At 44.3% G+C, this 26227-nt stretch overlaps 1 long non-coding RNA gene across 1 annotated transcript in view; it reads right to left on the bottom strand.

Annotated features, from left to right (window-relative positions):
• Positions 1–19666, bottom strand: part of LOC140132516 (uncharacterized) — a 121009-nt gene extending 101343 nt beyond the window's left edge. Inside the window, exon 1 of the long non-coding RNA XR_011855668.1 lies at positions 19458–19666. This is a non-coding gene — a long non-coding RNA (uncharacterized lncRNA). The remainder of the gene's footprint in view (positions 1–19457) is intronic.
• Positions 19667–26227: the final 6561 nt, after the last annotated feature.

The raw sequence follows: 26227 nt of genomic DNA, 5'->3' as shown, positions 1-26227 counted from the left end.
CATAGTATTACAATTCCTATTCTGTATTACACAGGTATTACACATTACTAGTACTATTATCCTGAATAAAAAGGCATGTCACAGTATTGCTACTCTAAGCGTTCACAGTATATAGCAGCAATGCACATAATTAATATTTTTAACCTGTGTATATAGCCACTAAATAGTACTACTACTCTTATCCTGTATATATGCGCAAAGTACTTCTACTCAGATCTTGTATATGTGGGAACAGCACAGTACTACTACTCTTATCATGTATATGGACACAGCACAGTACTACTACTCTTATCCTGTATATATGGACACAGCACAGTACTACTACTCCTATCCTGTATATATGGGCACAGCACAGTAATACTACTCCTATCCTGTATATATGGGCACAGCACAGTACTACTACTCCTATCCTGTATATATGGGCACTGTACCGGACTACTACTCCTATCCTGTATATATGGGCACTGTACAGTACTACTACTCCTATCCTGTATATATGGGTACCGCACAGTACTACTACTCTTATCATATATATGGACACAGCACAGTACTACTACTCTTATCCTGTATATATGGACACAGCACAGTACTACTACTCTTATCCTGTATATATGGACACAGCACAGTACTACTACTCCTATCCTTTATATATGGTTACAGCACAGTACTACTACTTCTATCCTTTAAATATGGGCACAGCACAGTACAACTACTCCTATCCTGTATATTTGGGCACAGCACAGTACTACTACTCCTATCCTTTAAATATGGGCACAGCACAGTATTACTACTCCTATCCTGTATATTTGGGCACAGCACAGTACTACTACTCCTATCCTCTATATATGGGCACAGCACAGTACAACTACTCCTATCCTGTATACTTGGGCACAGCACAGTACAGCTACTCTTATCCTGTATATATGGGCACAGCACAGTACTATTACAAGTATGGGAACGGCACAGTACCTCTTTTTTATCCTGTATATTTAGGAACTACACAGCCCTAGTACTAATACACCTACAGGTATAGCTAGGCAATAAGGACAAATCATACAATAACTAGGGGGGCTCTGTTGCTGGACAATTCATTAAAGAGTAGTTGCTGCATTTCCCACCCCAGGTTTATACTCGAATCACATTATACTCAAGTATATACGGTAAATAAATATATACATATATATATATATATGTGTGTGTATATATATATATATATATATATATAATGGGGTAGTGTGAATATTTTTATTTATTTAGTGGACAAAATTTATTTTGGGCTGATAGATTTTTTTAGGGTCTAGCATGTTTTATATTGAGAAGTCACTGTGTATACAAAAATACAGCATTTCACAGATATAATTCCAACCTGTTGTCAGGCACCAGGGGTAGTGGACCCAGTGGACCACCGCGGACGATGATGTAAGCCGACACCTGGAACCAGAGTCTAAGTGGTACCCGGTTTTCACCAGAGCCCGCCGCAAAGCAGGGTGGACTTACTGCGGCGTGGTACCACCAGGTTGTTCCACAAATGCGACTTTGTCCGCGGTGACAGCCAAGGCGAGGTACAAAGACGTTGAGCAGAATCCTAGTCGGAGACAGGCAGCAGGTCAGGACAGGCAGCACAGGATCAGAGTCGGGGACAAAGGAAACGGACATGGAAGGCAGCAAAGGAATGTAGTTAGGAACGGAAGCAGGTTCACAACAGTAATTCAGAACACAAGCACGGGGCATCAGGAACAAAGCTTTGTCAAAGCACAAGGCACAAAGATCTGGCGGGGTGTGCAGGGAGAGGCTGGATCATAAGGGATTCTGGGAATGGCCAGCTGGCCCTTTAAATCTTCGGGAGCCGGAGCACACATCCTCATTTCCTAGGTCGTGCACGCATGACTGCCGGAACAGGAATGGGGACAGGTAAGTGAGCTTGCAGCCACACTGGAGCACAGAGAGAGGCACTCGTGGGCCCTAGACCTGAGACATGGCTCGCAGAAGCATCCATGAAACCTGTCTCTATCAGTCCTGATGTACACGATTTTGGTTGCCCCTAGATCCAAGTGTAAATCTTCTGACTAGCTATTCTCTTGTCTGTACACTGCAGTGCACTATGCCTCCCGATCCTCCATGCTGGATTACAAGACCAGCTAAGACACAGGCACTTCCTGCCGGCAAGCAGCAATGCGCAGAGACTTACTCACTCTGTGTGTGTTATAGGTGAGTTAGCAGAGGTGAGAGTGTCATTGTGTTTTATGTCCATCTCAAGGATCTCATTATCTCTCATCTCAAATCTGTCTCATATCTCTCTTTCTATGTGTCAGAAACTAGTAGAATTTCAAGGGGCTAAATAAAAGTGTAGATAAACCTGCGCCCTGATATATTTGTTAATTTATATTTGTTACCTAAAATCAACTTTTAAAAATATGCAATTATAAGCTGATTACATCAGGCAGAGGGAGGGGGAAGTGCTGGCTGAGCAAACGCGGAGAAGGGGACAGTGTAACAGCTTGTGAATCTGCAGCAAGATTTCCTTTAAGGTTATGATGTCTTCCAAAATGGTAGAATCTTTTGAAACCTCCGAAACTTTTCATATATGTATATGCAGTCTCAAACATATTCCATACTCAATTATTTATTTGTGTGTTGTAGACATATTCTTACATGCTTTTGGAGAGAAAGTATTATTCAAAATAAATACACGCAAAAATAATGTGTTATTTTACAAATTAAATTTTAGTTCCACAATGGAAGTAAATCTATGACTGTGCTGTGATTCATACTCGGAGCCCCGCACGCTCACACTAACCAGGCAGAGGTCTGTCAATGCAAGAAAAAAAATGAGATCCTTCTTATCTTACATCTCTGACAGAGTAATATGATGAATATGCTGCGTCGCACTAGTAATAAGGTAACATGAGAACTTCACCTCAGGCAGTGCTCCATCCCTACCTGCAGGGGGCAGCATTTTGACAGCTTAACATTCCCATTTTCAGTGTCAAAAGGAGGGGAGAACCCAGTGATACTTTTTACTGATGTTAAAAATCGAGTAAAAAGCTTGTAAAAGAGGAGTAGAGCCATGCAGAGTACCTACTCCTACACTGGAGATCAAAATTAGAGAACAACGCACAACTTCCTAAATGTCAAGGAGGTCATTGTGCAGTCCTATGTAATTATATCCTAACATGAGTAAAGTAACAGTATTTCAAAAATTATATACATTGTGGAATAGCCTGCCTCAGGCGCTGGTCACAGCAGGGACAGCAGAGAGCTTCAAGAAGGGTCTAGATGCCTTATTACACCTAAATAACATTGATGGTTATGTTTATATAGAATTGTTTCCCCTAAATCCCTTCCTTCCCCAATCCCTTCCCTTCCTTGGTTGAACTTGATGGACATGAGTCTTTTTTCAACCGTATAAATTATGATTCTAAAGCACAGAATAAAAATGTAAATGAGATCATTGTAAAAGACAGTGGGGCTGATTTACTCGTTTATTCGTGATCCAGCGGCGCGTTCTCTGCGGTGGATTCATTAAGGCAGTTCGCCCGACGTCCACCAGGTGGCGCTGCTGCGCTGAAGAGCATCGGAACGCACTCAAGATCATCGGCCTATTCCTAGTAAAGGTAAGTGCAAGCTCCCCGACACTTTTCTTTTTTTAAATGCGGCGGTTTTTCCGAATCCGTCGGGTTTTTGTTCGGCAACGCCCCCCGATTTCCGTTGCGTGCATGCCAGCGCCGATGCGCCACAATCCAATCGTGTGCGCCAAAATCCTGGGGCAATTCAGGGGAAATCGGCGCAAATCGGAAATATTCGGGTAACACGTCGGGAAAACGCGAATCGGGCCCTTAGTAAATGACCCCCACTGTTCAAAATTAGTGAACACTTTCAGATACCTGCAGGTTATTGGTTTTAATCTGGAACTTGTTGCGAATTTCCTTAAAGGGGTGTTCCCATTTCAGCAAATTAATGGTACTGTTTGTATTATAAAAAGTTTACGATTTACCAATATACTTTCTCTATCAAGTTCTCACGGTTTTCAAGATCTCTGCTTGCTGTCAAACTATAGAAAGCTTCTAAGTTTACTTCCAGTGGACAGAAATCTGACCATGGTCACACAGGTGCACGGCTCGTTAGTATCATAGAGAGTAATCAGAGCCGTGTTATATAACGAGCCGTGCACCTGTGTGACCATGGTCAGATTTCTGTCCACTGGAACTATACATAGAAGCTTCCTACAAAATGACAGCAAGCAAAGATCTCGAAACCCCTGGGGAATTGATAAAGAAAGTATATTGTAAAATTGTATAACTTTTTATGGTAAAAACATTGACATTAATTTGCTGAAATGGGAAGACCCCTTTAATTAAAGACCTACTTAACTGGCAGCCAAACATTCCAGTTTTTACTGACTTAGCAAAAATGGTGTCCTGTTCCAAAGTTACTAAAACTTTTTGGCAGCAGGTTGTCCAGATGAAGGTCAAAGAGGTGACCCTATCAGCCATAGCAAGAGAAGTTGGTCGTTTCAAGTCTGTGATTTCTAGAATATTGCATCTTCACAAACTCATTCAAAAAGACTGGTCGACCTTGAAAGACAAATGCAGGAGAGGACAGGATAATGCAGAGAATCTCCATGGGTAATAATTTCAACACTGCAACCGGAATTGGTCTTTAGTTCAGCACTGAGTAGGGTAAGCATCTCTCTCATCATGCGTCGAATTTTAAAGCATTTGAACTGAAAGCCGGCTCTTCTGTGACCAAACCTTTTATTAGCAGAAAGAATCAAAGGGCTAGACTCACCTTTGCCAAGGTACACGACGTATCGACAGAGGAGAAGTGCTCCACGGTTCATTTTAGTGGTGAGAGCAAATACAGTGAAAAGTGGTGGAGGAAGTGTCATGGTTTGGGGAATGTTTTCTGCAGCAGGAGTTGGACCTCTCATATAACTACATGGCAAGGTAAATACAAGTGTATTAGAACCTTCCTCAACAATACATAGTTACTTCCTTGTGTTCCTCACTCAATCAGGCAGCAATTTTCATGCAGGACGATGCCCCCTGTTACACAGTAAAACAGGTAATGCAGCTCCTTGAAACAGAAAACATTGGAACAATGATATGGAACACAGCCCAGTCATTAGTTTTTTTCTGGCAGGTGCAACTTTTGGCTTTTGTTTTGAGAATTGTGTTTCAAATGTCACATATTCACATGGACACAATTCATGTGAGGGGGTTATATGCAGGAGTGGACACTACTGTAAATTTTGGATTTGAGGCGGTGGCTTGTATTTTAACTCACTCTAGCTACACCCCAGGGAGATGACGACATGTGGTGATTCCTTTTGTTCGTTTCTGGTCTGAAAGGATTTTTGTAAGCAGCTGTCACCTATCATTCTCACAGCTGCTTACACTTTCAGCAATGAAGAAAAATGCTTTCAAACCAGCCACACGCACAGTAACGTAAAATGCATGCGGTTCTGCAATGCGTCATTTAAAAGCATTACAAATGCCGCGTGTGACTGCTTCCTGAAATTTACTAAACCTGGAAATTAAAACTTACATAAACACATGGGGGGTCATTTACGAAGCGCCCGCATCGTGTGTTTACGGCGGGTTACCAGAATTTTTCCGTTGCGCCGATTTTCACTGAATCGATCGGATTGTGATGCATCGGCACCGGCATGCACGCAATGGAAATCGGGGGGGGTGGGCGTGGCCAAACGAAAACCCGACGGATTCGGAGAAACCCGACGCATTTAAAAAAAGTGTCGCTTACCTGCACCCGGCCCGGCTTGGTGAACTTCAGTGCATTCCGATGAACTTCAGCGCAGCAGCGACACCTGGTGGACGTCGAAGGAACTACCTTAGTGAATCCAAGAAGAACCCGAATCCACCGCTGGATCGCGAATGGACAGGGTAAGTAAATCTGCCCCATTGTAACTGAGCCACAGAACAAATGAATTGAGAAGTAACTAATAAATTTCAATACACTGAGAAATGCAAAAATGGATAAATTAAAAGAAAAGACCAAACTTTCAATGTCCAACAAGTTCATTTGCAAAATGTTAATCTTTTAAAGTATATAAACTAATTAAAATTTACAAATTAAAATGAGGTCCAAGAAAAAAAACCCTGCCGTATCCTGCCAAACGCAGTATAATGCCCCTGTGTGGCAGGTAGCGGTGTAGCTGGACTTCAAGAGTGGATACAATCCTTGATCTGTAGCTGCCCTGGACCAGGTGCAGATTTGTGCCTGCAAAGTAGCAAAAAAAAAACTCGAAAAAAAATGTATACATAAGGTAAATGTTTTACAGAACATCTGGAAAACAAAGAAACATAAGGCACACTGTGCAAAGTGCAGACCGAGGTGTTACTTGAGAAAAAAACTGCAAAAGTCACAAAACAATGAAAATTCACAAAAATTTAAGAAAATAAATAAAGATACATGCCCACCATTGTTCTCTCATTTTGATCTCCAGTGTGTTTTCCTTAGCGTTATCAATATATGATGTCTTTGCACAGTCAGGCAGCAGGGGGCAGTCCTACTCTCTGCTACTTGTAGAAGAAGCTATAACTGATATAACTGATATGTTTACATAATAATAATAATCTTTATGTATATAGCGCTGTCATATTCCATAGCGCTTTACAACTCATAGGGGACATATACAAATATAATATCACATCACAGACCAAACAGTCATATGGAACAATAAGAGTGAGGGCTCTGATCACAAGAGCTTACAGTCTATGAGGATGAGGAGGACACAAGAGCTTACAGTCTATGAGGATGAGGGGGGGACACAAGAGCTTACTGTCTATGAGGATGAGGGAGTGACACAAGAGCTTACAGTCTATGAGGATGAGGAGGACACAAGAGCTTACAGTCTATGAGGATGAGAGGGTGACACAAGAGCTTACAGTCTATGAGGAGGAGGGGGGACACAAGAGCTTACAGTCTATGAGGATGAGGGGGTGACACAAGAGCTTACAGTCTATGAGGATGAGGAGGACACAAGAGCTTACAGTCTATGAGGATGAGAGGGTGACACAAGAGCTTACAGTCTATGAGGAGGAGGGGGGACACAAGAGCTTACAGTCTATGAGGATGAGGGGGTGACACAAGAGCTTACAGTCTATGAGGATGAGGGGGTGATACAAGAGCTTCCAGTCTATGAGGATGATGGGGTGACACAAGAGCTTACAGTCTATGAGGATGAGGGGGAGACACAAGAGCTTACAGTCTATGAGGAAGAGGGAGTGACCCAAGAGCTTACAGTCTATGAGGATGAGGGAGGACACAAGAACTTACAGTCTATGAGGATGAGGGGGTGACACAAGAGCTTACAGTCTATGAGGATGAGGGGGTGACACAAGAGCTTACAGTCTATGAGGATGAGGGGGAGACACAAGAGCTTACAGTTTATGAGGATGAGGGGGTGACACAAGAGCTTACAGTCTATGAGGATGAGGGGGGGACACAAGAGCTTACTGTCTATGAGGATGAAGGGGGACACAAGAGCTTACAGTCTATGAGGATGAGGGATGACACAAGAGCTTACAGTCTATGAGGATGAGGGGGTGACACAAGAGCTTACAGTTTATGAGGATGAGGGGGAGACACAAGAGCTTACAGTTTATGAGGATGAGGGGGTGACACAAGAGCTTACAGTCTATGAGGATGAGGGGGGGACACAAGAGCTTACTGTCTATGAGGATGAGGGGGGACACAAGAGCTTACAGTCTATGAGGATGAGGGATGACACAGGAGCTTACAGTCTATGAGGATGAGGGGGTGACACAAGAGCTTACAGACTATGAGGATGAGGGGGGGGACACGAGAGCTTACAGTCTATGAGGATGAGGGGGTGACACAAGAGCTTACAGTCTATGAGGATGAGGGGGAGACACAAGAGCTTACAGTTTATGAGGATGAGGGGGTGACACAAGAGCTTACAGTCTATGAGGATGAGGGGGGGACACAAGAGCTTACTGTCTATGAGGATGAGGGGAGACACAAGAGCTTACAGTCTATGAGGATGAGGGATGACACAAGAGCTTACAGTCTATGAGGATGAGGGGGTGACACAAGAGCTTACAGTCTATGAGGATGAGGGGGTGACACAGGAGCTTACAGTCTATGAGGATGAGGGGGTGACACAAGAGCTTACAGTCTATGAGGATGAGGGGGGGACACGAGAGCTTACAGTCTATGAGGATGAGGGGGGGACACGAGAGCTGACAGTCTATGAGGATGAGGGGGTGACACAAGAGCTTACAGTCTATGAGGATGAGGGGGAGACACAAGAGCTTACAGTTTATGAGGATGAGGGGGTGACACAAGAGCTTACAGTCTATGAGGATGAGGGGGGGACACAAGAGCTTACTGTCTATGAGGATGAGGGGGGACACAAGAGCTTACAGTCTATGAGGATGAGGGATGACACAAGAGCTTACAGTCTATGAGGATGAGGGGGAGACACAAGAGCTTACAGTTTATGAGGATGAGGGGGTGACACAAGAGCTTACAGTCTGTGAGGATGAGGGGGGGACAAAAGAGCTTACTGTCTATGAGGATGAGGGGGGACACAAGAGCTTACAGTCTATGAGGATGAGGGAGGACACAAGAGCTTACAGTCTATGAGGATGAGGGGAGACACAAGAGCTTACAGTCTATGAGGATGAGGGGGTGACACAAGAGCTTACAGTCTATGAGGATGAGGGGGTGACACAAGAGCTTACAGTCTATGAGGATGAGGGGGAGACACAAGAGCTTACAGTTTATGAGGATGAAGGGGTGACACAAGAGCTTACAGTCTATGAGGATGAGGGGGGGACACAAGAGCTTACTGTCTATGAGGATGAGGGGGACACAAGAGCTTACTGTCTATGAGGATGAGGGATGACACAAGAGCTTACAGTCTATGAGGATGAGGGGGTGACACAAGAGCTTACAGTCTATGAGGATGAGGGGGTGACACAGGAGCTTACAGTCTATGAGGATGAGGGGGTGACACAAGAGCTTACAGTCTATGAGGATGAGGGGGGGGACACGAGAGCTTACAGTCTATGAGGATGAGGGGGTGACACAAGAGCTTACAGTCTATGAGGATGAGGGGATGACACAAGAGCTTACAGTCTATGAGGATGAGGGGGTGACACAAGAGCTTACAGTTTATGAGGATGAGAGGGTGACACAAGAGCTTACAGTCTATGAGGATGAGGGGGAGACACAAGAGCTTACAGTTTATGAGGATGAGAGGGTGACACAAGAGCTTACAGTCTATGAGGATGAGGGGGAGACACAAGAGCTTACAGTCTATGAGGATGAGGAGGTGACACAAGAGCTTACAGTCTATGAGGATGAGGGGGTGACACAAGAGCTTACAGTCTATGAGGATGAGGGGGTGACACAAGAGCTTACAGTCTATGAGGATGAGGGGTGACACAAGAGCTTACAGTCTATGAGGATGAGGGGGAGACACAAGAGCTTACAGTCTATGAGGATGAGGAGGTGACACAAGAGCTTACAGTCTATGAGGATGAGGGGGTGACATAAGAGCTTACAGTCTATGAGGATGAGGGGAGACACAAGAGCTTACAGTCTATGAGGATGAGGGGGTGACACAAGAGCTTACAGTCTATGAGGATGAGGGGGTGACACCAGAGCTTACAGTCTATGAGGATGAGGGGGTGACACCAGAGCTTACAGTCTATGAGGATGAGGGGGTGACACAAGAGCTTACAGTCTATGAGGATGAGGGGGTGACACCAGAGCTTACAGTCTATGAGGATGAGGGGGGACACAAGAGCTTACAGTCTATGAGGATGAGGGAGGACACAAGAGCTTACAGTCTATGAGGATGAGGGGAGACACAAGAGCTTACAGTCTATGAGGATGAGGGGGTGACACAAGAGCTTACAGTCTATGAGGATGAGGGGGTGACACAAGAGCTTACAGTCTATGAGGATGAGGGGGAGACACAAGAGCTTACAGTTTATGAGGATGAAGGGGTGACACAAGAGCTTACAGTCTATGAGGATGAGGGGGGGACACAAGAGCTTACTGTCTATGAGGATGAGGGGGACAAAAGAGCTTACAGTCTATGAGGATGAGGGATGACACAAGAGCTTACAGTCTATGAGGATGAGGGGGTGACACAAGAGCTTACAGTCTATGAGGATGAGGGGGTGACACAGGAGCTTACAGTCTATGAGGATGAGGGGGTGACACAAGAGCTTACAGTCTATGAGGATGAGGGGGGGGACACGAGAGCTTACAGTCTATGAGGATGAGGGGGTGACACAAGAGCTTACAGTCTATGAGGATGAGGGGATGACACAAGAGCTTACAGTCTATGAGGATGAGGGGGTGACACAAGAGCTTACAGTTTATGAGGATGAGAGGGTGACACAAGAGCTTACAGTCTATGAGGATGAGGGGGAGACACAAGAGCTTACAGTTTATGAGGATGAGAGGGTGACACAAGAGCTTACAGTCTATGAGGATGAGGGGGAGACACAAGAGCTTACAGTCTATGAGGATGAGGGGGAGACACAAGAGCTTACAGTCTATGAGGATGAGGAGGTGACACAAGAGCTTACAGTCTATGAGGATGAGGGGGTGACACAAGAGCTTACAGTCTATGAGGATGAGGGGGTGACACAAGAGCTTACAGTCTATGAGGATGAGGGGTGACACAAGAGCTTACAGTCTATGAGGATGAGGGGGAGACACAAGAGCTTACAGTCTATGAGGATGAGGAGGTGACACAAGAGCTTACAGTCTATGAGGATGAGGGGGTGACATAAGAGCTTACAGTCTATGAGGATGAGGGGAGACACAAGAGCTTACAGTCTATGAGGATGAGGGGGTGACACAAGAGCTTACAGTCTATGAGGATGAGGGGGTGACACAAGAGCTTACAGTCTATGAGGATGAGGGGGTGACACCAGAGCTTACAGTCTATGAGGATGAGGGGGTGACACAAGAGCTTACAGTCTATGAGGATGAGGGGGTGACACCAGAGCTTACAGTCTATGAGGATGAGGGGGCGACACAAGAGCTTACAGTCTATGACGATGAAGGGGGACACAAGAGCTTACAGTCTATGACAGTGGTGGCGAACCTATGGCACTCGGAGCCCTTTCTGTGGGCACCCAGGCCGTCACCCTAACACAGGGTTTGCCAGACAGCACTCAGGGCTTCCTCCTGCGGTCCAATGCAGCTCAGGACATGCCATGCTCAGCGCCATTTTAAAGCAACCTCCTTGGCTGCCAGGTCTACAGGAGAAACGAGAAAGTGTGGACAGAGAAATTATTTTTGGTGCTCCTGGTCTGGGAACCCTGATTCTTCCTTTTCAGGGGACTCTGCAAGGAAGCTACATTTCTCCATCATTTCTATTACATTGGTGAACTCAGGACGCCAATACGATTGAAACCTGTGATATAGCCGGGGTCAATAGGTTACTACTTAAATTGTCATGTTGGCACTCTTACATGGAGCTTTAAGGGAACCTGTCAGGGCAATTTGGGAGATTATGGCATTCTCCCATAGTCTTACATTGAGTCCCCATAACAACTTATAGCAGCAAGTTTAGTGGTAGGATGCTGGTAGTTTAGTGGGGGAAAAATTGGTGAAATGTTCACATTAAAGACACATTATGGGGGAGATGTACTAAAAGTGTCTGATATGGAATGATAAACAAAGCTTAGATTGATTAATTAAAGTCTGTAAAAACACAAAAATGTTGGTAACTTTGCAAAAAGTTAATAACACCTATTGCAAAAAAGACACATCCTGTTTGCCTACAATGTCTTAAAATGTCTAAACCCCTTGAAAAATGTGTCACAATACATTTTTGCAGCAAATGATGTCAGATTTGTGCTGAAAACAGATTGAACAATATGTCCTAGTGTTTTTTTTTTTTTCCGGATTCCATGTGTCACTCGTAAGTTTGTGACATTTTGTAGCATTGCAGGTAAGATTTTTTGAATTTTTTATTAGATACAATTTTATTTCAACTGGAACGTGCAAAAATATTACATATGTTTTTATTCAGTACATGTGTTTTTACAAATTCATTACATTCCATCATGTAGGGGGGCAGGCAGTGTTGGTATGGAGGAACGTTTATGGTGGTACATTGCAATGCGACTCACACTGGGAAAAATCACTTCAAATTTTATTGGCCTTTTTTTTTGCATGCCAAAAAAGGAGAGCTGTAGTTTTGGACTGGTTTCATTGAGCAAATTAGATACATTTTTTCTTGGGGTCTACCCCAGGTCCTTGCAGCCTACGTATTAGGTTGTCTTCTTCTAAATCTCAAGAACCCAAGATTGAGTAAGAGCCTGGAGACCTGGAGGTCCTCTGGTATTCTTGGGGGCAAGTACAACCCTGGGGCATTGGGATTGTGATTGACTGTAAGGACTGGGACTGGTGTGGTTGAACATAGTCTACTGGGGGAATTTGTCACAGCAGAACTTGATGTTATCCCTGCCAAGAAGTCTCACTGGATAAACCAGGATATCTTATACCTTATAACTTACAGCCCACTCCATGCCCCTCCAGGGTGTAAGGGGGGTTTGGAGTTCCTGGCAATGCGTCAGGAATTGTACCTTTATCAAGACTTGTATCCCCCCCATCATAGTGCACATATCCTCCATTTGTTACCGATGATATTGAGAAGTAGTGTCCCACATAGTCCACCATCAGTCATCAACCACCATCAGACAATGACATTCAGCACAGGGTCAACACCTGCAAAGAGTTTGTATGTTCTCTGTGTGTTTGCACGGGTTTCCTCCGGGTCTTCTGACTTTCTCCTACACTCCAAGACAAACTGGTAGGTTGATTAGATTGTGATCCCCATTGGGGACAGGGACTGATGTGACAAGCTCTGTGCAGCGCTGCATAATCTGTGTGCGCTATATAAATAAAGGATTATTATTGTTATTACAATAAATATTTCAATCAGTCTGCTTTGATACAAGGTCGTATATTCTTAGCTTTGGGAAGTGAAGATGATGGGGGAAGGTTTGAAATTGTAAATATACACGATGGGAAAACTCCTTTAATTATGATAATGCAACTAGAACTTCAGCTGGACCTCAGCTAGAAGTTTGGGTTCGGTGTTGAGGCTCACCTGGAAAAGCTGGTTGGAAATAAGGTGAGTAAGTAAATATATTATTTGTGCCTTTGGGGCCCATAACAGAAAAAAGAAACTTTGACACCCCCTTTAAATGCGTTTAAAGTATGACTTTCGTGTCTAACTTTACATTCATTATCAATCACTACCGGTATTAGAGAGTCCGCCCTATTATTGATCAATTCTGCAACCACTTGTAAAATATAGTAGTTTGAGCAGAAGACCTCGACACATGAGGTGAATTCACAGCAGGAGCCGCATAGGATATAATTAAGTTACCGCCTTTATTGTCCGTCACTGGAGTTGATACCAGCAGAGCTATAATCGCTCTAAATTGCAGGTCTGCCCGAGGCATCAACTGATGGTGACAGATATTTTACATTACACGTCATTCAGGATCTTGTAAAATAACGAACAGGTAATAAAATCTGATTGAGGAAAATATGTCAGTAAAATATGTGAATATTAAGTTAGTTCTACCAGAAAAGTATAATCTGTAAGATAATGGGGCTCATTTACTAAGGGTCCGCGGACTGCACTATTGTCGGAATATCCGGTGATTACCGATGTGCGCCGCATTTAAAGGTCTTTTTGTCACACGCGATCGGATTTTGCCGCATCCGTGCCGGCTTTCAAGCGATCAGGGGGCGGGCCGTCGGACAATCCGACGGATTTGGACAACGGGCGGGATTTAACATGTCGAATTGTGTCGGAAGCAATGGACTCACATACACCGGGAAGAAGAAGGTGAACTCCGGTGGACCTCAGCGGGGAAGCGACACATGCAGTGAATTGTGACGGACTTCATCCTCGTCGGACAGTCCGGATCGGGGATCGCGACAGGACCAGGTAAGTAAATGTGCCCCAATATGTAGATTGGTGGTGGTATTTTCTGTCCTATCTAAACCGGTCACCCTTCAGATATTGATTCATGTTGCAAAGTATGAACAGAGGTTTACTGGGCGCTTCCAACAAGGGATGTACATTGCACCAGGGCCAAGAAGTCTCAAGTTTTTAAGTTGTCAACAACAAGTTGTGGGAGAGGGTCCAGCAGCAGGGATCCCCACCGATCACAAGAAGAGGACCCCCCACAATACGGATTATGGGGATGCTTTTCTCACTCATGGGTGGAGCGGCAGGAGGAGCATGAGTCCTGCCTTGTTATACAGAGCCATTAGCACTAAATATGACAAAACATGGTGTCTCTGTAAGCCCCTATATTACAATGGTGGTATACATTATACAGCCGGTCCCCTACTTAAGAACACCCGACTTACAGATGACCCCTTTACAAATGTCCCTCTGGAGGTTGGTAATTTACTGTACTTTATCCTTAGGCTACAATAAACAGCTATAACAGTTATCAAAGATTTCTGTAATGAAGCTTTTTTGTCAATCCTGGTTCTTAAGGCAACCCAACATTTTTAAAATCCAATTGTCTAAAAAATCCAAAAGTCTAAAAAAATTTTGGCTGGGGAGACAATTATAAAATATACAGTTCAGACTTACATACAAATTCAACTTAAGAACAAACCTACAGAAGCACTCTTGTACTAAGATGCTACCCTGACGGTTGCGCCTTTGTGAATTGTGTAAGCTCTTCACATTGGGGACTTCAGCTCTCCTCATTTTCTGCCTTTGTTTCAGAAAAAGGTGACCAAATATAAAATGTAATTACCATTGTCCGATTGTGAGATTGCATTGATGGCTTGGCTGGGAGTTGTATGGGACCTATTTCCGTCAATCAGGACCACTACCGGTCATGAAAATGGGACCCCCAGATCTATAAAACAAATAGGGATCCTGTACTCACTTATGAGGGGAGTGGCAAGACAGACATGTGTCCTTCCGCTCCATTCTCTATGGGAGTGATATCTGAGCAATATACCCGGCTTTTTCAGTCATTCCCATAAAACTAAATAGAGAGGCAGGGGGCGCATATCCTTCTGCTCCAGCCATTTGTGAGAACAGGATCCCCATTCTCTAGAGAGGTGGAAATCCCGTTCTTGTGATCAGTGGAGGTCCCAGCAGTCGACCCTCAAAATCAGCTAGTTATTCCCTATCCTGTGGATTGGTCATAACAAAAACACTTGGGACAATCCCTTTAACAGAGAAAGAATTACCGTACATAGTAATTGCACTGACTGGTGTGCACCGGGATCTCTTCATGCCTTATGTCAGCGTGGGTGAGATACACTGCATGGACCACCAACCTAGTAAAAAAATACATATTTAGGGGGACATTAATCATAGTGGGTCTCAGGTTCGCCTGTTTTTGCGCCTGGTTTGCTCTTCTTTTTGGCTCCTGATCTATGATGGATCTAGTTTTGCCTTAGTAAATGCACTTTGGATTTGTCGCATGTCCGATTCATTTGCGCCTAAATTAGAGCCAAATTTGTCTCAAATTGTTAGATCTCATTTGTGACCAATAATGAAAGGAGACTGAGAAAATGTGACAGAACGTTCAGGGCGTCATCTCTGCACAAAAACTATCAATGTGATGTAACTGCAGGGACTAAAAGTTTACAGAGATGTAAAAAAAAAAAAAAAATTCTTGCTGAAATGAGTCTTTTCCTTTTTTATTATAATTTACATGAAATGGAGACTGATAATATTCTCAGATCTGTACAATAAGACAATAATCACTCCCAGAGATGATCCCATAGACAATGATGAAGTCGTTACTGGAGAAATTTTACATTTTAAAACTGCTCCGAAGTATTTTCCATGTTGCATAGAGGTTATTCTTCATTTGGGAACCTAAAATGTATGTTTTTAGTAATGAAAAGGGAAGTTTTTTGGAAGTGCACCTGCTCAGAGGAGGTGCATTTTCTGCGCCTATTGTGTGCCTTTTTAGGCGCAAAATAGTGATAGATCCGGTGCAAACATCTGTTTAGGACGCACTCACTGGGGCAGATTTACTTACCCGGTCCGTTCGCGATCCAGCGGCGCGTTCTCTGCAGTGGATTCGGGGATTCACCAAGGTAGTTCCTCCGCTGCTGCGCTGAAGTTCCCCGGAGGCGCGCTGGAATGCCCTGAAATTCAATCCGATCACGTGCGCCAAAATCCCGTGGCAATTCAGGTACAATCGGCCCAAATCGGAAATATTCAGGTAACACGTCGGGAAAACGGGAATCGGGCCCTTAGTAAATGACCCCCACTATGTCAGATAGGGCGCAGGGACTCAAAACCACTACGTGCCGAACTTTGCCGTGCACCAGAAAATGGCACATAAATGCGCCTAATTAACGAGATGCGCCAGATTTTTGCGCTAAAAGACGCTCAAAACAGTCTAACAGACTATGATTAATGTCCCCCATAGTACTTATTCATATATCTTGATTTACAACAAATTGAAAAGCAGAATTATTACCATGAGCAAAAAAAGACAAATTTTAAAAAAGTTATAAAAGTGATTGAATTTAAAAAGAATTATATTTATTTTTCCCATAAATGTAACAACCTACAGAATAAAATGGGAGCATATGGGGGGGGGGGATATTTGAAATTTTATTTTATTTTTTTAATTGGGTACTTGGCCTTTTTTTCCTCCATAAAAAGCATCTGCATCTACAATAGTGCTATAAAATAATGCCCCTAAGGCCACATACACACAACCATAAATTATAGCCAAGGGCTGGCCACACAAACTCACAGCCCCAAACACTTGTATTGTTCACGGTCGTTCACCTCCTATGTACATACAGGGCCCGGGCAAAACTAAAAGTAGGGCCCCAAAGTATAACTATTTTATGAGCAGTCGCAGTCAGTAAGAGGCTCCTTTATCCCTGCACAATAATAACACTTTGTGGTTACACACAGTAGTAGGTAAGTATCTGTAATATGGGACTGTAGGAGGATTATATAGGAGATGGACAACCAAGGATTATTATAAGAGCAATACATCCTCTACCTACAAAAGTCCACATGCAGGGGCCCCATTAGGAGAGGGGGTCCTGAGCAAAAGCCCAGTGTGCCGCCCCCTAACGCCGCCCCTGTATACGTAAGAAACCATGGACAGGACAGTGGATATTCTGCACACACTGGAGAGAGTAGTTTTTGGCTGTGTGTTATCATTTCAATGTCTAGCACATGGCCCCATGCAGGGGCGGACTGGGAAATTAAAATGGCCCTGGAAAAAGTTTTAAAAGTGGCCCCATGTTGTGGGTTGGTCCAAATTCTCAGAAGGTGGAGTCAACAAAAAGGTGCGGGTTCAGAATACGTACCATAGCCATGTTTGTAGAAGGTTTGCTTATGCAAAAATGCAATTATGACAGTCCTTTGATATAAATAATATATTCTGCAGCAGCTGAGGTGTGTATTATGAGGTTCTGCAGCAGCTGAGCTGTGTATTATAAGGTTCTGCAGCAGCTGAGCTGTGTATTATGAGGTTCTGCAGCAGCTGAGCTGTGTATTATGAGGTTGTGCAGCAGCTGAGGTGTGTTATATGATGATCTACAGCAGCTGATGTGTGTATTATGAGGTTCTGCAGTAGCTCAGGTGCGTATTATGAGGTTCTGCAGCAGCTGAGGTGCGTATTATGAGGTTCTGCAGCAGCTGAGGTGCGTATTATGAGGTTCTGCAGCAGCTGAGGTGAGTATTACGAGGTTCTGCAGCAGCTGAGGCGAGTATTACGAGGTTCTGCAGCAGTTGAGGTGTGTTATATAATGATCTACAGCAGCTGAGGTGTGTATTATGAGGTTCTGCAGCAGCTGAGATGTGCTATTTGATTATCTACAGCAGCTGAGATGTGTATTATGAGGTTCTTCAGCATCTGAGGTGATTATTATGATGTTCTGCAGCAGCTGAGGGGTGTATTATGATGCTTTCCAGTAACTGAGGTGTGTATAATTAGGTTCTGCAGAAGCCGAGGAGTGTGTTTATGAGGTTATGTTGAAACTGAGGTGTGTATTAGGAGGTTCTGCAGCAGCTGAGGTGTGTATTAGGAGGTTCTGCAGCAGCTGATGTGTGTATTAGGAGGTTCTGCAGCAGCTGAGGTGTGTATTAGGAGGTTCTGCAGCAGCTGAGGTGTGTATTAGGAGGTTCTGCAGCAGCTGAGGTGTGTATTAGGAGGTTCTGCAGCAGCTGAGGTGTGTATTAAGAGGTTCTGCAGCAGCTGATGTGTGTTAAATTGTTTTCAGTGATATAACTGATAGTTGTAAGTGTAACCAGCACCCGGTGTCTTGTATTGTCTAAACACAAGACGCCAGGTGCAGGTTACCGATCACATGCGATCGGCCATGGGGGCCCCAGTGCGGTTTGATTTGATTTCTAAACTGAATCAAAACGCTAGTGTGTGACCGCACCCTAAGGGTGATGCCACACATGGCATTTTGAACCCGTTTTTTGGTCCGTTTTTAAGCAGTCTGTTAAAAAACGCATGCGTTTTTGACAGATTTTACCAATTATCTTAATTAAAACTGGTCAAAAACTGATGCGTTTTTGGATGGACTGATTTAAAAACGGACCAAAAACAAGTTCAAAACGCCCCGCCCCGCACAGGGCATTACACACGGACAATGCACTTACATGCACCAGGAAGAAGAAGGTGAACTACGGGGACCTGAGCGGGGAAGCGACACATGCAGGATATCGGGCACATGATCTTAGTGAATCGCTGCACAGTGCATTATACACGGACAATGCACTTACATGCACCAGGAAGAAGAAGGTTAACTACGGGGACCTGAGCGGGGAAGCGACACATGCAGGATATCGGGTGCATGATCTTAGTGACTCCCCGCACAGCGCATTATACACAGACAATGCACTTACATGCACCAGGAAGAAGAAGGTGAACTCCGGGGACCTGAGCGGGGAAGCGACACATGCAGGATATCGGAGGCACGATCTTAGTGACTCCCCGCACAGCGCATTATACATGGACAATGCACTTACATGCACCAGGAAGAAGAAGGTGAACTCCAGGGACCTGAGCGGGGAAGCGACACATGCAGGATATCGGGTGCAGGATCATAGTGACTCCCCGCACAGCGCATTATACACGGACAATGCACTTACATACACCAGGAAGAAGAAGGTGAACTCCGGGGACCTGAGCGGGGGAAGCGACACATGCAGGATATCGGGTGTAGGATCTTATTTAATCGCAGATGTGCATTATACACGGACAATGCACTGTGAACTCTAAGGCACGGGTAAGTAAATGTGCAGTCCATCTCTGGAGTGCTGCAAGCTTTATGGTTAAGATTGAAAGATAGATTATAGATAGATAGATAGATAGATAGATAGATAGATAGATAGATAGCTAGGAAGATAGAAGTTATACAAGTAGACAGAGTTACAATAGCTAGATATGTACCTCTTATAGGCAGCAGCCCAGACTTTCTCAGCTTTATTATGGCACTCACAGGCAGGAACCATTTAGCAGCTGCACACTGTGCTCGGATCTTCTGTTCCTGCTGCTTTTGTGTTCCCCTCCCCTCAGCCAAATCCCGACTGGCCAGGACTAAGGTATTTCTGCTTTGCTCTCACAAAGCAGAGCAGCTTCTCCTGCACAGGATGCCCCTTCAAAGTTACTGCAGTATTTGTTTGGTCTATGGTGGAGAGCAGCAGCAAGAACACAGACCCCTGCTGCTGCTGCTACCACCAATCAGCCAGGGCTCTGCACGGGGGCGGGGCTCTTCTCCCCCTGCCATGCTGCCGCCCGATGTGTGTGATTCGGCCCCAGAGGGGACCGGCCCACCGGGAACTTTCCCGGCAGAATGTATTGCCAGTCCGCCCCTGGCCCCATGTATTTCTGTGGGCTCATACACAGCTGTGGATAAAGTGTGAGCCGACTTCGGGTTACAGGTTTGGGAAACTTTAGCCAGAAGCTTAGGTTTGGCATTCGGGTTCACTATCACTAGTTACACTTGCAATAAGTTCAGGCGGTGCATGGGTTAACCCTTTAAATGCCACCCACTGCCAGCACCGATCACAGTTGTTACCGGTGGGTGTTCAGGTTTGATACTTGAGCTGAGCTTTTGCTCAAACTGATGAACCGAACCTGAACAGCTCAACCCTGCACACTACAAATCCATTGTTTTGGACACAGACAGGCAAAAGTGAAAAAATTCAGACCAATACATCATGTTGGTGGAGTACAGGTGTCTGCAGCCTCCTCCTAGGACGGCCATAGCCTCTCATTTTCTCCATTTAGCAGGAATGTTCCCTGCAGCGAGCACCAGGTACCAGTACTGAATCATCTACCGGGCTTTGATCAGCCGCTTACAAACTCACTTTGATTTTTGGTGACAGGTCCTAACGATGATTTAGCAATTGGACATTCACCTCTCTGACTTTCTGCTTTACTTTCCCTTTCAGGGCTTGGACACAGCGAGGATTATCTGATTTGCCTTAGGTCTAGGACATACAGTCATTCCTGCTACTGTGGTCCAGCGACAACACCTTATCTCGTCACCTCTGGATTAGATTTGATGGATGTCCATTGATTTGACAACTATGTCTAGTAACGTCAGATTGGGAAGAGTAATGTGGCACCGCATACGCCCTTCCACCAGATAATACATCTATCATGGCCTAAGCAGCTTCTATGTCATTCTTTATCTCTTTCTAGGTAGTCACAGTGTCCATTGTATAAGATGACTCTCATGATAATAACATGGTAATTTGTATATAATTATAGAACCTTATGACGGAAGGGAAAAACTTTGGTTCCGAACACCCAGTGTTCCTTTAAAGGAAACCTACCATGGTAGATTCCTCCTGCTGCCTCTGCCCTAATCTGTAATGTAATAATCCTGGAACCTAACTTGTTACAAACTTTATTTCAGTAATATGTAAATTACCTGCAGAGGCTATTGGGGAGTGGAGTAGCCTTGGCTCCCAGTGCCCACCCAGGCTAGGCCACGCCCCAGTAGCCTCTGCAGCTAATTTACATATTACTGAACTAAAGTTTGTAACAAGTTAGGTTCCAGGATTATTACATTACAGATTAGGGCAGAGGAATCTACCACCAGATCTACTTCTCATAGTAGATTCCACATGGTAGGTTTCCTTAAAATCAATATAATATCATCTTGGACATTTTCAGAAGGTGAAGTTCTCACTTATTTTGCCTTTGATTAGATTCATGTAGAATAGTTGTCTTATGTTTGGGAACATCTAATGGTGCGGAACAGAACATTCCAGAAATCTGATGCAGCATAAAATCATCTTGTAGGAGTCAGGTACAATTGTTAAGTGGTGAGAGAAATTCAGAAGATGTAATTTATTTATGTAATTTTATAAACCCATTTTCCTGTGGAGTTTGGCCGTAGAGTAGAACGAAGTCTACAAAGAATCAGATGTTGACAGGACATAAAAAAGGCTGGATAATTATCTACTTTCTGTTGCCAGGAGAAAAATACTTGCCAGAATCTCAGCCCGATAATAGATGTTGTAAGTTCATTTTTGATAAAATATTACAAAATATTGATTTTAAAGGGGTTATCCTGGAACATTAGTGATCTCAGATGGTGTATAAAAACAAAAGTACCAATATCTCTGTCCTTAAAGGAAGTCTACCATCAAAATCCAGCATGATATACCAGGGACACATATTCAAGGATCCAGGCACTGTGAATGTGGAATCTTTTATAAAATGTGTTAATAATGGCCTCCTTCCTTCTAAAATCAACTTTTATAATTATGCTAATGAGTCAGAAGGACTCTAGGGGGTTCTGCTATAGATTCAAAGTGTTACACTGTTTACCCCTCCCTCCTGCACAGTGTAACAGCCTGTGAAGCTCAATCTCGAAGGGGCTCTGGTAACACATTAGTAGCATAATTTTACAATTTGGTATAAGACGAAAGGAGACCATGGATAACAAATACAAGAAGTTAACCACAGTCACGGTGCCTGGATCTAAGTGTTACTGATTTATTGTGCTTGATTTTGATGGTAGATTTCCTTTCATTACGACATCCTGTGTTGACGTCAAGCTGGAGTGGAGGTAAGTACAGAGGTAAATTTTAGTATGTTTTTTATACAACCTGAGACCACTAAAACCTAAATCTATGATATTTTAATATATATATTTAAATCTATGATATTGATGACTGTTCCGATGAGTGTTAGTTCTACCCGTAGGAGTTGTTTGGAGCATGTTGGAAAATGTAGAAAATATTATAACATATAGTCCAAGGGTCACCAGCTACAAAGAGTTTGTATGTTCTCTCCGTGTTTGCGTGGGTTTCCTTCAGGTCCTCCAGTTTCCTCCCACACTCCAAAACATACTGGTATGTTGATTAGATTGTGAGCCCCATTGGGGACAGGGACTGATGTGACAAGCTCTGTGCAGCGCTGCGTAATCTGTGTGCGCTATATAAATAATGGAATAATTATATAGACATCTCCATACATTGGGGCTTATTTAGTTACCTGTCCTGCGTGATCCTCGAAAGTGCATTGTCCGACCGGAATGCACACCTGTCCCGATTCACCAAGATCATGCACCCGATATCCTGCATGTGTCACTTTCCCGCTCAGGTCTGCTGGAGTTCATCTTCTTCTTCCTGGTGCATGTAAGTGCATGGCTTGCGACACAAATTGGATTGTTAAATCCTGAGCGCAGTCCTAATCCGTCGGATCGTCCAATGGCCTACCCCCGATTTGTGTCATGTGAAAGCCGACACGATTGCGACAGAAATCGATCGAGTGCGACACAATCCCTGGCGCGATCTCCGAAAAGACGGGAAACCCGACGAAAATGCGACCGTGGGACCCTTAGTAAATAAGCCCCATTGTGTATAGCTATGGACACCATATAGGAGAATCCACTATATTGATGTGCATTGGGGACCTTATACGTGACGGCAAATGTCAGTGTAAAGAAGGATCCATCAGCTGGATACTAACACGCCATATACCATTGCCCTTTTGACAGTACATGGTAGCTTGACCAAACGGGCGCGTGTCTAGGGGAAGAGGGGGTTGGATAGCTTTGGGCCAATGCTCGATAACCATCTAATGCGAAGCCTAGCGTAGACGCTTCAAGCACTTAGCATATTGGATCATCAATCAGGTGATTTCTACATCTTGACTAACAGTCTCTACAGAAAACATTGTGATACAACTGATGTTATCTAACGTTCCTCATCACTTCTTCTGTCCTACCTTGTCCTGATAGAAAGACGGCAACAAAACTTCAAAGCTCCCTCATTAAGTATGTATTATGACTCTCTTACAGTGACTGACAAATTGACGGATCTCTCTCAATTTTCTAATAGTGCAAATATGGAAAGGTCACACGAGGTGTCAGTTTTAATTAAGAACTAGGAAAGAAACATTGAAGATTCACTCAGTGGAAGCAGAAGCCAAAAGACCTAGAAGATATCTAAGGCTTGTCTGTAATGTACAGTAATGATTAGATAATAGGGGCTTTTTTTAACAGGACGGATGAAGATACGAAGACTGATGGAGAACACAAATCCTATTAAAGGGAACCTGTCATCAGGAGCCCTTTATCTGGCTCCCCCATGTCCCCATAGAGAATAGTGTGTACATTGTCAAAGAGTTTTATAATAAAACTGGCTTTTTCCGATAAAAAAAAAGTTAGATAAAAGTTTACCTTTCTCTTTGCAGAGCAGTGTCCCGTGTCCCATGGGAGTGGCCAGTGAGAAGTGATCCCCTCCCCCCAACCCTTGGGAAACCGTTCCGTCATCCATCTATTTCTAATTTTAGAAAACCACCCATATGCCTCCTATTCCAAATCGATGCATGACAGAGGGTGGGGGTTGTCCGGTTTTCACTGGCCACTCCCATGGGACTCAGGACACGGCTCTGCAGAGAGAAGGGTAAACTTTAATCTAACTCTTCTTTTTATTGGAAAAATACAGTTTTATTATAATAATAACAATAATAATCCTTTATTTATATAGCGCACACAGATTACGCAGCGCTGCACAAAGCATTTCAAATTGGTCCCTGTCCCCATGGGGCTCACAATCTAAACAACCTAACAGTATGTTTTTGGAGTGTGGGAGGAAACCGGAGTACCCGGAGGAAACCCACGCAAACACGGAGAGAACATACAAACTCTTTGCAGATGTTGACCTGGGTGGGATTCAAACCCAGGACTCCAGTGCTGCAAGGCAGAAGTGCTACTCACTCAGCCACCGTGCTGCCCTATTATAAAAACTCTTTGGCAATGTGCACACTATTTTCTATGGGGAGCCAGAAAAAGGGTTCCTGATGACAGGTTCCCTTTAAATGCTATGGCTGGTCACTGGTTGGGATTTCTACTATATGACTCTCACTTTGATTTTACGCTTGATTTGTGGTATAATGTACTGTTTCTGTAGGCAGCTTCATGCAAATTTTTGTAAAAGATCTCTGGAATTTTACAGTATTGGGGTAGAACTATTGAACCACAGATGCATCGTCTGCTCCTGCATTATATTTGCTACCAACCAAAGGTTATAGTGCAGAGTTCGTAAAGTTCATTGAAGGACACCAAACCTCCTACTGAAGATTTTTCTCCAGGCTTTAGAGGAAAAAGTTACAAATAACAGGGCTACTGTCATGTTCTGGCTGCAGGACATTCTAGCACAATCAAGTCTAACCTAAATTATCCTCTGTGACCATAGGGCAAGTGATCTGCTGTACATTGGTCTCTTTGTGTCCTGATATCCAACCCATCCCATATAACATACCCATCATACCCAAGACAAAGCAAGGAGAAACACGTGTTGGTTGGTGTCCATTCTTGATCTGTATATACCTGTGTATGTGTCCCTTGTCCTCTGTTATTCCTCTGGGTAATGTGCAAAACGTGTTTGTAAGCAAATACCGTGCCTTGTTCTGAGGACTAGACCTTCTATACCGCTATACAGGTTACTGAGATCTATTTATCATGTGTAGTTAGTAATTTGCTAGTTATTTTATCCTTTATAGATTTTGGTTATTGTTTCCTTTTTGTTGTGTTGTTATCCCGTATCATATGCCAACTGCACATGCACAGATTGGGGCTTATTTACTAAGGGTCCGCGCGCACTGTCGTCGAATTTTTGGACTTTGTCAGGTTTTGCAAGGTATTTAACTGGGGATTGTGTCGCACACGATCGGATTTTGGCGCTGGCTTTCATGCGACAGAAATCGGGGAGAGTGAAGTTGGACGATCCGACTGATACGGACTGAGCGCGGAATTTAAGATTCAGTTTGTGACGCTAGATACAGCACTAAGGTCCCCATTACACATCAATATAGTGGATTCTCCTATATGGTGTCCATAGCTATACACAATGGGGCTTATTTACTAAGGGTCCCACAGTCGCATTTTCGTCGGGTTACCCGTATTTTCGGAGATCGCGCCGGGGATTGTGTCGCACTCGATCGATTTCTGTCACAATCGTGTCGGCTTTCACATGACACAAATCGGGGGTGGACCATTGGATGAACCGACGGATTAGGACTGCGCGCAGGATTTAACAATCCAATTTGTGTCGCAAGCCATGCACTTACATGCACCAGGAAGAAGAAGGTGAACTCCGGCGGACCTGAGCGGAGAAGCGACACATGCAGGATATGGGGCGCACGATCTTAGTGAATCGCAGCACAGTGCATGATCGTCGTTCAATGCACTTTCGGGGAATTCCTCCGGACGGATAAGTATATGTGCCCCATTGCTCTTTCCTTAAAGGGCACCTACCACCACAAATCTACCTATAAAGGTAGATTGGGTGGTAGGAGGATCAATGGGACGTGAGGATAGCCCTTTTAAGGGCTAATCCTCACGTCCCCACACTTTTTTGATAACTTTTATTACACATATATTCAAATTTACTTATGCGGCTACTGGGGCGTGGAGTAGCCGCATCTGAGGTTACACGAGGCGGCTACTCCACGCCCCGGTAGCCACTTTACCCCTCCTACTCACCCATCTTCGGCGCGCAGCTCCGCGTAGCTGCGCACCCTCGTCCGGCGATCCTGCCGTCTGCGCATGCGCAGAAGAGCAGGCCCGCGCCTGTTTCGAGCAGTGACCGCGCAGGCTGCGCACCCTCGTCCGGCGATCCTGCCGTCTGCGCATGCGCAGAAGAGCAGGCCCGCGCCTGTTTCGAGCAGTGACCGCGCAGGCGCGGGCCTGCTCT

Source organism: Engystomops pustulosus, chromosome 5 (genome assembly GCF_040894005.1).
Source record: "Engystomops pustulosus chromosome 5, aEngPut4.maternal, whole genome shotgun sequence".
In the NCBI taxonomy this organism is placed as follows: domain Eukaryota; kingdom Metazoa; phylum Chordata; class Amphibia; order Anura; family Leptodactylidae; genus Engystomops; species Engystomops pustulosus.
Note: the sequence above shows the minus strand (reverse complement) of the source record. Positions and strands in the feature narration are given on the sequence as shown.